Below are 12,341 nucleotides of genomic sequence, written 5' to 3'. Positions count from 1 at the left end.
CCCTTTTGAGGTCCTCCAGATGGATTATATTCAGATGGAGCGATGTCGAGGTTTCAAGTATGTCCTTGTAGTTGTATGCGCTTTGTCCAGATGGACAGAAGCATATCCAGTCCCAGATTACACAGCCGCGACCACTGCCAAGCAGTTGGTTCGTGAGTTTTTCCCTAGATACGGACTCCCTAGAGTCGTATATTCTGATAACGGTCAGCCATTCTCATCTGAACTCATGAAGCACGTTTCCCTGTTGTTAGGGTACCAGTGGAAGTTCCATTGTGTACGCCATCCTGAAGCAGCCGGTCTGGTCGAGAGACATAATCAGACTCTGAAAATCCGCATTGCAAAAGTCTGTAAAGAAAAAGGTGTGGACTGGCTAGTAGCTCTGCCAGTCGCTTTGTTTTATATGCGCATGGTTGCACATTCCAGATCAGGTCTGTCCCCGTACGAGGTCGTATTCGGCCGCCCCCCTAACATGTGGGGTACTCCTAGACCCCGAAGTATTACCGATGTTTCATGTAATATGCTGACAGATTACCTAGCTTCCTTGATGTCTGCCCTCAACTCATGTCGTTCACAGGTTGCCGCCGCATTTCCAGACAATACCGAGGTGGCACCACATGAAATCGTTCCAGGTTCCCTTGTGATGGTCCGGAATTTTGACAGATCAAGTCCGCTGGAGCCCCGATGGAAGGAGCCCCGTCAGGTCCTCCTCACCACCCGTACAGCCGTGAAGTTGGAAGGCAGGAAAGGATGGATCCACCTGTCTCATGTTAAACTTTTTAAAGGACTGAAATCAGTTTCTAAAAACATTTCCCAGGATTCGAAGGACTACCAAAATATTGCTCTTAAGGACTGTCCCGCAAAAGACATTGTTACAACCCCTCCCTTGGTAGAGAAAACTCCGCAGCAGGAGTATAAGCAAAAACTACGGTCTAGTAAAATAAGTCAGTCAGTTTGATTGTATAAGTCCTCCCCTAGGTGAAACGGTTAGACTGTTTCTGACATGTATAAAATAGACCCCCATAGTGAGAGAGTCAGTCTGAACGCAAACCGATGTATCGTTTTTCTGAGTTTCATATTATTCATCAGCATAATGATTTCTTGCACCAGCTATGCATTCTATCTGTATTTTCCAGTTCCTCATGTAAATATGTCTGCTAATGCTACAGTAGAGCACACGTTTAGTGATCTGCCTCCTCACGAATATTCATACCGCCTCGCTATGCGCAACAATTCATTCATCCGTATGTTACATTACTCACACCAGACCAGCAATGCCACTAATTGTTGGGTGTGTGGTCGACTCCCCCCTTTCCAGACACCGAAGGGAGTTCTGCCACTCTTTCCTTATCCATTCTCACATAATGGTTCGTGTGGAGCATGGTCCACGTTAACGTCATCCTCAACAGATATGTCTTTTCTTAACAGTACATGTTTCCCAGACAAGCAAGGTCTCCCCCACAGAACAGGTTTAGATCTAGAAAATGAAGTATATAATTTAGGTAATTATTCATCGAATTTCATGGTCCTGAATGTTCAGTCTGATACTACTCCAGACTTACCTGCTATTTCAGTACTACCAGTCAAAGGTGAATTATGTGTCCGTAATTATGGTTCCGTACACGTAGGACATAGTGATTGTACTACTATTGTCAAGTATAGTGACAGTGGGAAATCTATTTTTAAAGCTTCACGTCATTCCTATTTTATTTGTGGTCAAACTGCCTATGTTCGTCTGCCCCTCGATTGGGAGGGAACCTGTTACATTGCCTTCCTACTGCCACCTGTTTTTCTAGCCCCATCTGATTATCACAGAAACACACATCTAGTACACATTAGACATAGAAAGGAGTCCCCAATTGTCGATTATACTGAAACTACTCTAGAACAGTATACAGATTTCAATAAAGGTTTCTTCTTCTTCGTAGGACCTGTCCAGAATAGTAAACTGATCCGTAGGTTAACAAGAACCCTTGAAGCTGTAGTTAATGAGACTGCCTCTGCTCTAGGTAACTTAACCGAAGAACAATCTGCTATGAGATTTGTCGTTTTGCAAAATCGTCTCGTCCTTGACGTCATACTGGCCGATAGGGGCGGGGCCTGTAGAGTCATCGGATCTAGTTGCTGCATTTTCATTCCAAATAACGCGCCGTCTGTTTATTCAGCTATAACCAGACTCCATAAAATTGCCCATCTGTTACACCAAGATCCAGGCACCTGGACATGGTCCGGTTGGTTCTGGAACATAATTTCCGCATGGGGATGGAAAGTCCTGTCCTTTCTAGGTATTGCAGTAGCGATCATATTTAGCTGCTGCCTCTGTATACAATGTGGCCCTGCGATTTGCGGCATTTGTGCTACCTCTTGTATTCCTAGTCCCAAGCCCCGTTCTAAATCCCGTTCCAGGATAATTCGAGACGAGCAAATGATACTGTATGAAATGATAGATGGTATCATGAATATTGATGTTTCCTGATGGAAACGTAGTGACAAGGAGGGAATGTGGAAAAGTAAATTTTGCCATGTTCTGTGTCCCTACGCCTCATCCATCATATGTTATGTGTGCATGACCAATATGCATATGTTATTCCCCATGTCCGATTAATGACGCAATTATAGTTGTGTCCCCCTCTAGTATGCCAGTTTCCAGTCCTCGTGAATACTACGAATATCAGGCCTATGTAAAGTTATGTTGCCACGTTTCTCAGTGTGCACGTTATTCCATTATAAAGTCCCCGTTTCTAGGCCTCAAAAGGGCCCGGACATCAGACTCAGCTCCTGTCTCCTGAAAAGCCTCGCTAAGGAGCGATACAGCCCCCACCTGTATCCTCGACCCTTCACTTACTTCCTGCCTCGCAGTGGCCGGTGCAGCTTGGCTCTGCCTCTGAGTCTGCCAAAAGTATGTTATAGTTCCAGCTATCAGTTCAGTCCTCCTTCTCTGCATTCCTAAGCTACTGAACTGCATCAATAGTTTCCGTCATTGTCTAGCCTTCTCGTCTCCACGTTAGAGAAATACTGCATTTACTGGTCATTTAATATTCCTCATCACGCACTACATGTAGAATAATGCATGGTCCAGTCTTAGAATCAAGTTAGCTTTTTCCCTCATGACTTCTAGTTTATATCAACATGTTCCCTAAACATCAGATACCAGATAGGGTTTAGGTACATGTCGCTCCGACCCTCCAGACTCTAGTCTCTGCTCCTAGCACAGAGTTCATAGCCCCCAGCTTCTCCTAGTAACACGTCATTGCCAGTTTTCGCGCACCACCAGGTTAGAGGTCCCGGCTCCTTAGGTAGCCCCCTCCAATGTTTCCGCCCCATTCATGACATATTCTGTTACGTTTGCACCACATGTCTATGTATACGCCCAGTTACACCTACTTTCACTGTTATCTTTCGCGACTGCTACGCGTCACGCCTTCTGCTCCACCCACTGCTACGCCTACTGCAATGTAATGCTATGTGTTTGCGCTATGTATATAAGTTGATGTATTGTTATTAAAAGTTAGCGCGCTCATCCCAGACCTAGCCCCAGCAGCTGCTGGGCCCCTGTTCCTATGCAGGTTGTCCTGATCCTGTCCTTATGCTGTAATAAACCTGCAAAAGCTCCTACTACCTCGAATCTTGACTCTTATTTATTGAGCTATCTGTTATGCTATATGCCTAGTCAAAAATAGGGTATTATTTATTTATTTACCACACATGTACCCCCATAGGATGTAGCACCGTCATGGCTACCTCATCCATGCACCCCACAGAAACTAGCACCATCATGGCTACCTCATCCATGCACCCCAGAGGAAGTAGCACCATCGTGGCTACCTCATTCATGCACCCCACAGGAAGCAGCACCATCATGGCTACCTCATCCATGCACCCAACAGGAAGTAACACCATCATGGCTACCTCATCCATGCACCCTACAGAAAGTAGCACCATCATGGCTGCCTCATCCATGCACCCCACAGGAAGTAACACCATCAAGGCTACCTCATCCATGCACCCCACAGGAAGTAGCACCATCACGGCTACCTCATCCATGCACCCCACAGGATGTAGCACCATCACGGCTACCTCATCCATGCACCCCACAGGATGTAGCACCATCATGGCTACCTCATCCATGCACCCCACAGGAAGTAGCACCATCACGGCTACCTCATCCATGCACCCCACAGGATGTAGCACCATCATGGCTACCTCATCCATGCACCCCACAGGAAGTAGCACCATCATGGCTACCTCATCCATGCATCCCCACCAGAAGCAGCACCATCATGGCTACCTCATCCATGCACCCCACATAAACTAGCACCATCATGGCTACCTCATCCATGCATCCCAGAGGAAGTAGCACCATCATGGATACCTCATCCATGCACCCTACAGAAAGTAGCACCATCATGGCTGCCTCATCCATGCACCCCACAGGAAGTAACACCATCAAGGCTACCTCATCCATGCACCCCACAGGAAGTAGCACCATCACAGCTACCTCATCCATGCACCCCACAGGATGTAGCACCATCACGGCTACCTCATCCATGCACCCCACAGGATGTAGCACCATCATGGCTACCTCATCCATGCACCCCACAGGAAGTAGCACCATCACGGCTACCTCATCCATGCACCCCACAGGATGTAGCACCATCATGGCTACCTCATCCATGCACCCCACAGGAAGTAGCACCATCATGGCTACCTCATCCATGCATCCCCACCAGAAGCAGCACCATCATGGCTACCTCATCCATGCACCCCACATAAACTAGCACCATCATGGCTACCTCATCCATGCACCCCACAGGAAGTAGCACCATCACGGCTACCTCATCCATGCACCCCACAGGATGTAGCACCATCATGGCTACCTCATCCATGCACCCCACAGGAAGTAGCACCATCATGGCTTCCTCATCCATGCACCCCACAGGATGTAGCACCATCATGGCTTCCTCATCCATGCACCCCACAGGATGTAGCACCATCATGGCTACCTCATCCATGCACCCCAGAGGAAGCAGCACCATCATGGCTACCTCATCCATGCACCCCAGAGGAAGCAGCACCATCATGGCTACCTCATCCATGCACCCCACAGGATGTAGCACCATCATGGCTACCTCATCCATGCACCCCACAGGAAGTAGCACCATCATGGCTACCTCATCCATGCACCCCACAGGAAGTAGCACCATCATGGCTTCCTCATCCATGCACCCCACAGGATGTAGCACCATCATGGCTTCCTCATCCATGCACCCCACAGGATGTAGCACCATCATGGCTACCTCATCCATGCACCCCACAGGAAGTAGCACCATCATGGCTACCTCATCCATGCACCCCAGAGGAAGCAGCACCATCATGGCTACCTCATCCATGCACTCCACAGGAAGTAACACCATCAAGGCTACCTCATCCATGCACCCCACAGGAAGTAGCACCATCACGGCTACCTCATCCATGCACCCCACAGGAAGTAGCACCATCATGGCTACCTCATCCTAACTTTACTCCTAAACTGAGAAAAATCCTAACTTTAAGACTTTCGGTATTCACAGAAGGCATTTAGGAGTCCTAAAGTTAGGACTCCTAACTTCTGTGAATACCGAAATGAGTAAGTGCCTTCTGTGAATACCAAAATGGTAGTAAGTTTAGAATTTTGTCTTAAGTTAGTTCTGTGAATCGGGCACATAATGTCTGTCCAAGTCCATAAATCTCCTAAATCAACTCGACTGCTTGAAACGTAAATGTTTGCATGTATCACAGACTACAGATTAAAACACTAAAAATAAATTTTGATCAACCACGTTCATTGTAGATCTATCAGCAAATAAAGTTAATACAGTACATAAGGCTCATAACTTTGTGCATGTGCAAGTAAAGTTACAGCTGGGCCCTAATGTTAAATGAATAGCAACCATTTGGGAAATTTTGTGAGAACGTGCAAAAATGTACCATTGACTGTAAACGGATGTATGACGTTACAACGCATACTTTTACCACGCATACCTTTACAACGCGGTTTTTACATCGCAAACCTTTACAACGCATAGCGCTTAGAGGTGCTGGATAGTGGTAAGTATAATTATCTATTTCAACTCCAGTCCCCGTGGACACTAGGGAAGGTGTTGGATAGAAAATTAAACTTATTCCCTATCCTAGAGCGCCCCCCAGCGCAATGCGTTGTAATGATTTGCGTTGTAATGCCTGCGTTGTAATGGTAGTGCGTGGTAAAAGTTTTGTTGTAAACGTTGTTTACCACTGCAAACATTGACCTACACCCATGCTAGCCGAGTTGTCATATACTGGGCAACAAAAAATCAACGTGTAGGCTAACCTGCACATCCTTATGCTGTACAACCTTATAATAAACTGTACTGCTCATTAAAATGTGACCATTAATAATCACAATGCAGTGGGGGACATCTTAAATAAACTCTTTGTGTGCACCACATGGAAAGCAAGAAACCTGCGACCAAAGAAACTATATGTACGCTGGCATTGTAATTCAAAATCCTGTAAGCCTCTACGCAATGCCTGATCCCCAGGTGTCTGCAGATCTGTATAAGCCATCATTTTCTAGCTTTCTTATATCCAGGGCAAGGGTGGACTATTTTCAGTAAAAAGGTGAGTTGCATGGGCACCCTCTCAGCCTATGAAATAATTCAACAAATGAATTTCTGTGGAGACAAATGACAGAAGTACTGTGTAAACCTAAATCCTGCTGGTACCATGCTTAGAAAAGTCCTACCCATTACAGAAATGATCTTTAGGCTTCTGACCAAGAACATACCAATGTTTTTCAATCCAAAAGGGATGTTGCTTTACAGTGGTTTCCTGAGGCCACTGAAGACCAAACTCGCAAGGACGTTCTGAGCATTGTGAAGCCTTTTTATCAACCAAGAAGTCAAAAAAGGAACACGAGAAAGACAGCAGTCCAGAAGATTAAGAATTGTCACGTGCACCGCTAGTGAGCGCACCCAGGGTGGTACAAATGTTAATGTTATTGGCATTTATAGAGCGCACTGTTACCCAATGGGTGTCCTGGCGCTTAAAGATTAGTGTCCAAACCAAGGCATGACCAAGCGGGAGATAACCATGTTCACAAGGATTGGAAAAGCCAGGTTTTTACTGTTTTCCTGAATTCCAGATGGTTCGAGATGTGTCTAATAGGCAGTGGTAACTCATTCCGTGCCTTAGATGCTCCAAGCATACAACGGTTGCCTCCCCAGTTAGCTCTTCTAACCCGGGGAACCTGGACCAATTTCGCTTCTGATGAACGCAGCGCTCTCCTCGGCACATACCAGTGAAGGTTTTGTCTAAGATATTTAGGGCTCAGCCCATAAAGAGATTTATGAATCATGCATAGAGCCTTAAAGCGGACCCGCTTTTTGACGGGCAGCCAGTGAAGCTTCTTTAGCTCTGCTGATGCTGCAAATGGAAGAATTTTGTGCAATGAGTGCAAAAGAAAAGAAAAAGGTGGCAGATATTTGGAGGGCCTGGCTACTCAACAACTCTGTCGCTAAAACAAAACCTACATCTTGAACACTGCTTGGATGAGTGGTGAAGCTCATAATAGGACTGGCCATACTCTGATATGACGGGCAGAGGGAGAACTGAAGTCAGGGAAGAACAGCACCTCAGTCTTGATCAATCTAAACTTTAAGAAGTTGTCTAAAACCCAAGAGGCAACAGCAGCCTCGAGCTGGGTCGAGCACCGTCTTATCAATGGAGATAAAAAACTGAACATCATCAGCTCCATTCATGACATTGACCCCAAACCATCGCTTCAGCTGGGCCAGAGGTTCATATAAATATTAAAAAAGGGTAGGGCTCAATGATGACCCAAGACCTTACGCCCAGAGCAGAGGGTGGGCAAATAACGAGCCGGGTACCCGGGCTCCAAACAGGAGCTAATCCATTAAAGAGCTGGTTCTTGAATGCCAACCTCTGCCATCCAATGGAGCAGCTTATCATGGGACACTGTGTCAAAGGCAGCAGACAAGTCTAACAACACCAGGGCCACAGAGTCTCCTTTAACTTCCATCACTTGACGATCATCAGAAACGGACATCAACACGTTTCGGTCCCATGAGCTGGGGGGAAGCCTATTTGTACTGTGTTCAATGTGTAAAGCAATGTTGAAAATTGTGGATGCCGGCTAATAGTTGCACAGGATGCCAGGGTCTGTACTAGGATTCTTCATCAACCATGTTTTGTTTCCAGATACCTATCACACAAGCTTGTATGATGGATTTATTACAAATGTTTACAAGGGGTTCATCTAGACAAAGAGCTGTCATCTTTCAAATAGTTGGAGGAGTAAGATCCAGTGGAGAACCTGACAGTATTGGAAAAATCCCTAAAGTTATCCAGTTTTAACTCCAAATCATTAACACACACAATCGCTGCAGCAGGTGCCACTTCATGTGCCAAGGTTGCCAAAATGGTGGTAGTCCCTGGGCCAGTTACCAAGGCTCCCTGGTAATTTTGACTCAACACATTTGGAGAGGTCATCTCAGGATTTCTGTAACGCTCAAAACTTTGCATGGAGCAAGAAGGAGCAGCTACTGAAAAACCCTCCTGGGAGGGGCTCCAAGTTTAAACTTATGAACACAAAATTGCCCTTAGCTCATTGTCCCCATTTTTATTTGACTTCACTGCTGCTTTTACCTAAATATTTGCTTTGGAGCTTGGTCTACTCTTTACAAACTTTTTATCTTATTGCATCCAATTTTTACTTCTCACAAAGGAGCATCGCTGGGTATTGCAAAATTGTTTCCTCTCAGAGTATTCCTAAATTTCTCATCTGATAATTTGGCCCGGGAAACATCCTTTACAATGCAACTTTTACCACGCAGTGCCTTTACGACGCAACTTTTACAACGCAAACCATTACAACACATTGCGCTGGGGGGCGCTCTAGGATAGGGAATAGGTTTAATTTACTATCCAACACCTTCCCTACTATCCATGGGGACTGGAGTTGGAATAGTAAATTAAACTATTCACTATCCAGCACCCAAAAGCGCTATGCGTTGTAAAGGCATGTGTTGTAAAAACCGCGTTGTAAAGGCATGCGTGGTAAAAGCATGCGTTGTAATTTTCATACATCCATTTGGCCCTTCAGCAATCGTTCTTTTTTTGTCACAGTACCGCACACTTCAGTATCACCTTAAATGATCTTAATATAAATTTAACAAAATGCTCAGATCACACCAAGAGAACAACCCACCAGCATGCCAGGAACAAAGATTAGATCAAGCGTATTTCCATTTTGATGCTTACTTGTAACATTTTGTAAAAGATCTAACGTGAGCAGTGTACAGATGAAAGTCACAACTTGTGAATTATTGGGAATCTTTGCCCAAGTATTTAATCCACACAAAATTAAAAAAGCATTGCGGGTAACTAACAATGGAGCTAGAATATTCACAAAATTAGAAGAATTTCCAGGAAGACGATATGGAAAATAGCATAAAATACCTCTGAAGAATGAGGTAAAAGTGTGGTTGTGACCCTGTCACTTCTGCCAAGGACAAGGGTATCAGCTGTAAGGCCCTGACGTCAGGTCTTCTTTAAAAGCTAAAGCCACTCCACCACCTCTTCTATCCTGGTGGGGGGAGGGGAAAGATTGTATAGCCTTCAGGACAGGCGGCAGCGGAAATAAATGATATAGTTTAGTCGGGGCGTGGACGGGCACAGACGAGCTTGCCTTTGGTACACATTTGTTGAACCTGCTGCACACTCCCACTGTCCAGATGTGCTGCAGGAAACCTTGTCCACCAAAATGGCTAATGGTCGCGCCTACATTGAGCAGAGGAAACATGGTGGTCATGCTGACGAGTACCCCACGTCTGTCTGTCAATGAGAAACGTGTCTCAGACAGACCTTGACAGTATATGTCTTGGGCGTATGCCTACATAACCTAACGTGTGTATTTGTAAAGCGCACGTGCACCCAAGGGGTATCTAAGCACTGAATAACAGATGTTTATTGTTACCTAACGGTACCCACTTTATCAACCTCAGAAGGATGAAAGGCTTAGTGGACATGCCATGATTTGAAACTATGGCCATGAGATTGAACACAGGGTCCTAGGGGTAGACGCATTAGTCCACTGAGCCACCAGACCCAGACGATTACCTCACTATTTCTGAGTATTGCCTGGGTGAAAAGAGCTGAGACAAAATTACTAAATAATCCCTCGCTTACCATCTGTCTGTCTCCACTGGCCCTCTTCTCTCACCCCCAGGCCCTCAATTTAGGTCTGTCATAGCCCACTGAGCCCCACTCTTTGTTTCTCGCCACATCCTCCAATATAACTGTTGTAAATATAATCATCACAGGAACACAAGATGTGGGAACATCTATCAGGTTTATTCGTAGTACAGGAACAGCAAGTGACAACAACGCTGACCAGTCACCAACTGACCAGCATTGGAATCATAGCAAGGAAAGAACACATTACTAGAACATTGGTAATGTTCTAGGGTGGTACACTTAGCAAACAATATAAACGATAGACTACACTAAAGTAAAGAGTTAGAAACCTATTTACAACACATCTCCTTCCCTTGGGACATGTAACAAACAAAACAAAGAATAAATGCTCAACAGATATAGTCATTCAAATATACTTGTGGATGACGAGACCTTGAACTTCTAAAAGAATTGCTAACTTGATTAATGTTGGCTTGTACTACATTTGGTATTCCAGAATCAAATGGTCTATTCACATTGAGACTATGTGAAGCATCACCATCACCTTCCTCCCTTCTACTCTCTGATTGTACATTGAAGTTTTCTTGTGTTGTAAACATATAACCATTGCTGCACAATTCTTCATCACATGTCTTGTTATACGCATCTGAACCAGGATTTTTTTGATACAATGCAACCCTGCGATTATTCCACTTCTCCCCATTTTTCAAGACAACGTAATGAGGAAAAACTTTCCTAACAACAAATGGTCCTCTAAATTTTGTGAGACCTTTTCGAAAATCTACCCGGTTTTACTTTCACAAGATCCCCCACTGAAATGGTAGAACACGGTTCTGTTCTATTCCGAGAAGAAACTACCACATCTAAATTCTTTAACCAAGAAGGAATTAATTTTGTGCTTGGTGGTCTCCCTCGCATCAATTCAAGAGGAGATTTCATATCTTTCTTGTGAGGTGTTGAACGATAGGCCATACCATCTCTTTAACCTTATCACATGAAAAGCATCCCAGAGCAGTATACATTTGAATTTTACCTTTTACTAGCCTGTTTACCCTCTCACAAATTCCATTTACCTGAGGATTATACAGACAAGTACGATGATGTGTGACTCCACAATTCTCTAAAAATACTTTCATTTTGTTTGATGTCAACTGAGTTCCATTATCAGTTATCAAAACCGAAGGGAACCCTTCATCCAAGAAAACCCTCCTAAGAAACTCAATGGCACAATCTGTAGTTATTTATCTGACAAATGAAACGGACAACCATTTTGAGAAAACATCGATGACAACAATAGCAAACCTCTTGTCATAAGGTAATTCAGCAATAGGTCCTATAAAATCTAAGCATATACTATGCCATGGTTTATCTATGACATCCAATGTCCCAATTTCCTTGCTAGGCACAATCTTCAACCTTTTCTCACCTTCTCTACAACTTAAACAACGCTCAACACAAGACACAGCATCTGAATCTATTGAAGGCCACCAAAAATTCATCTTGACTCTGCGCTGAGTAAGAGACTGGCCTACGTGTCCTTCATGCGCTAAATTCAACGCCTTCTTCCTTAGGGAAAATGGAGGAACAAACCTATCACCCACTCATTAAAACAACTCAACTCGAGATTGACAACTCATCCAGAACTTTTATGTACGGTCTCACTGAGGGATGAACTGTACTCTCACGCCTACTTCCCTTCCTAACAAGGTCCATAACATTCGACAAAGTCACATCTTCTTCCATGCCAGTGACCCACTCCAACTTGGAAAATGTGCCTTCACCCAAAGAAACAACATCTTGGAGAAAAGCAATTGCATTATCCTCTTGCCTGTCAACACTGTCATCTCCATCAACCTTTACCGGAAGCCTCGATAAACAATCTGCTTGAACATTGCGCCATCCATGCACAAACTGTATATCATACTGAAAATCTTGTAACTTTGACGTTAACCTCGCTAACCTTGGAGATCCTTTGCCTGCTCCACCAGGAGCCAATACATTCAATAAGGGCTTATGGTCCGACCTCAAAATAAATTTTGTACCCCATAAATAATTTCGAAAATATTGCATACCCCAAGCTGCAGCAAGTGCCTCTCTCTCTATCACGG

At 44.6% G+C, this 12,341-nt stretch overlaps 1 pseudogene; it reads left to right on the top strand.

The window, feature by feature from the left end:
• Positions 1 to 3,730: 3,730 nt before the first annotated feature.
• LOC144790957 (telomere repeats-binding bouquet formation protein 2-like) overlaps positions 3,731 to 12,341 on the top strand; it is a 76,416-nt pseudogene continuing 67,805 nt past the window's right edge.

Source organism: Lissotriton helveticus, chromosome 11 (assembly GCF_964261635.1).
Source record: "Lissotriton helveticus chromosome 11, aLisHel1.1, whole genome shotgun sequence".
NCBI classification, from domain to species: Eukaryota; Metazoa; Chordata; class Amphibia; order Caudata; family Salamandridae; genus Lissotriton; species Lissotriton helveticus.
The sequence above is the reverse complement of the archived record's forward strand: the minus strand, read 5'-3'. Positions and strand labels throughout refer to the sequence as shown.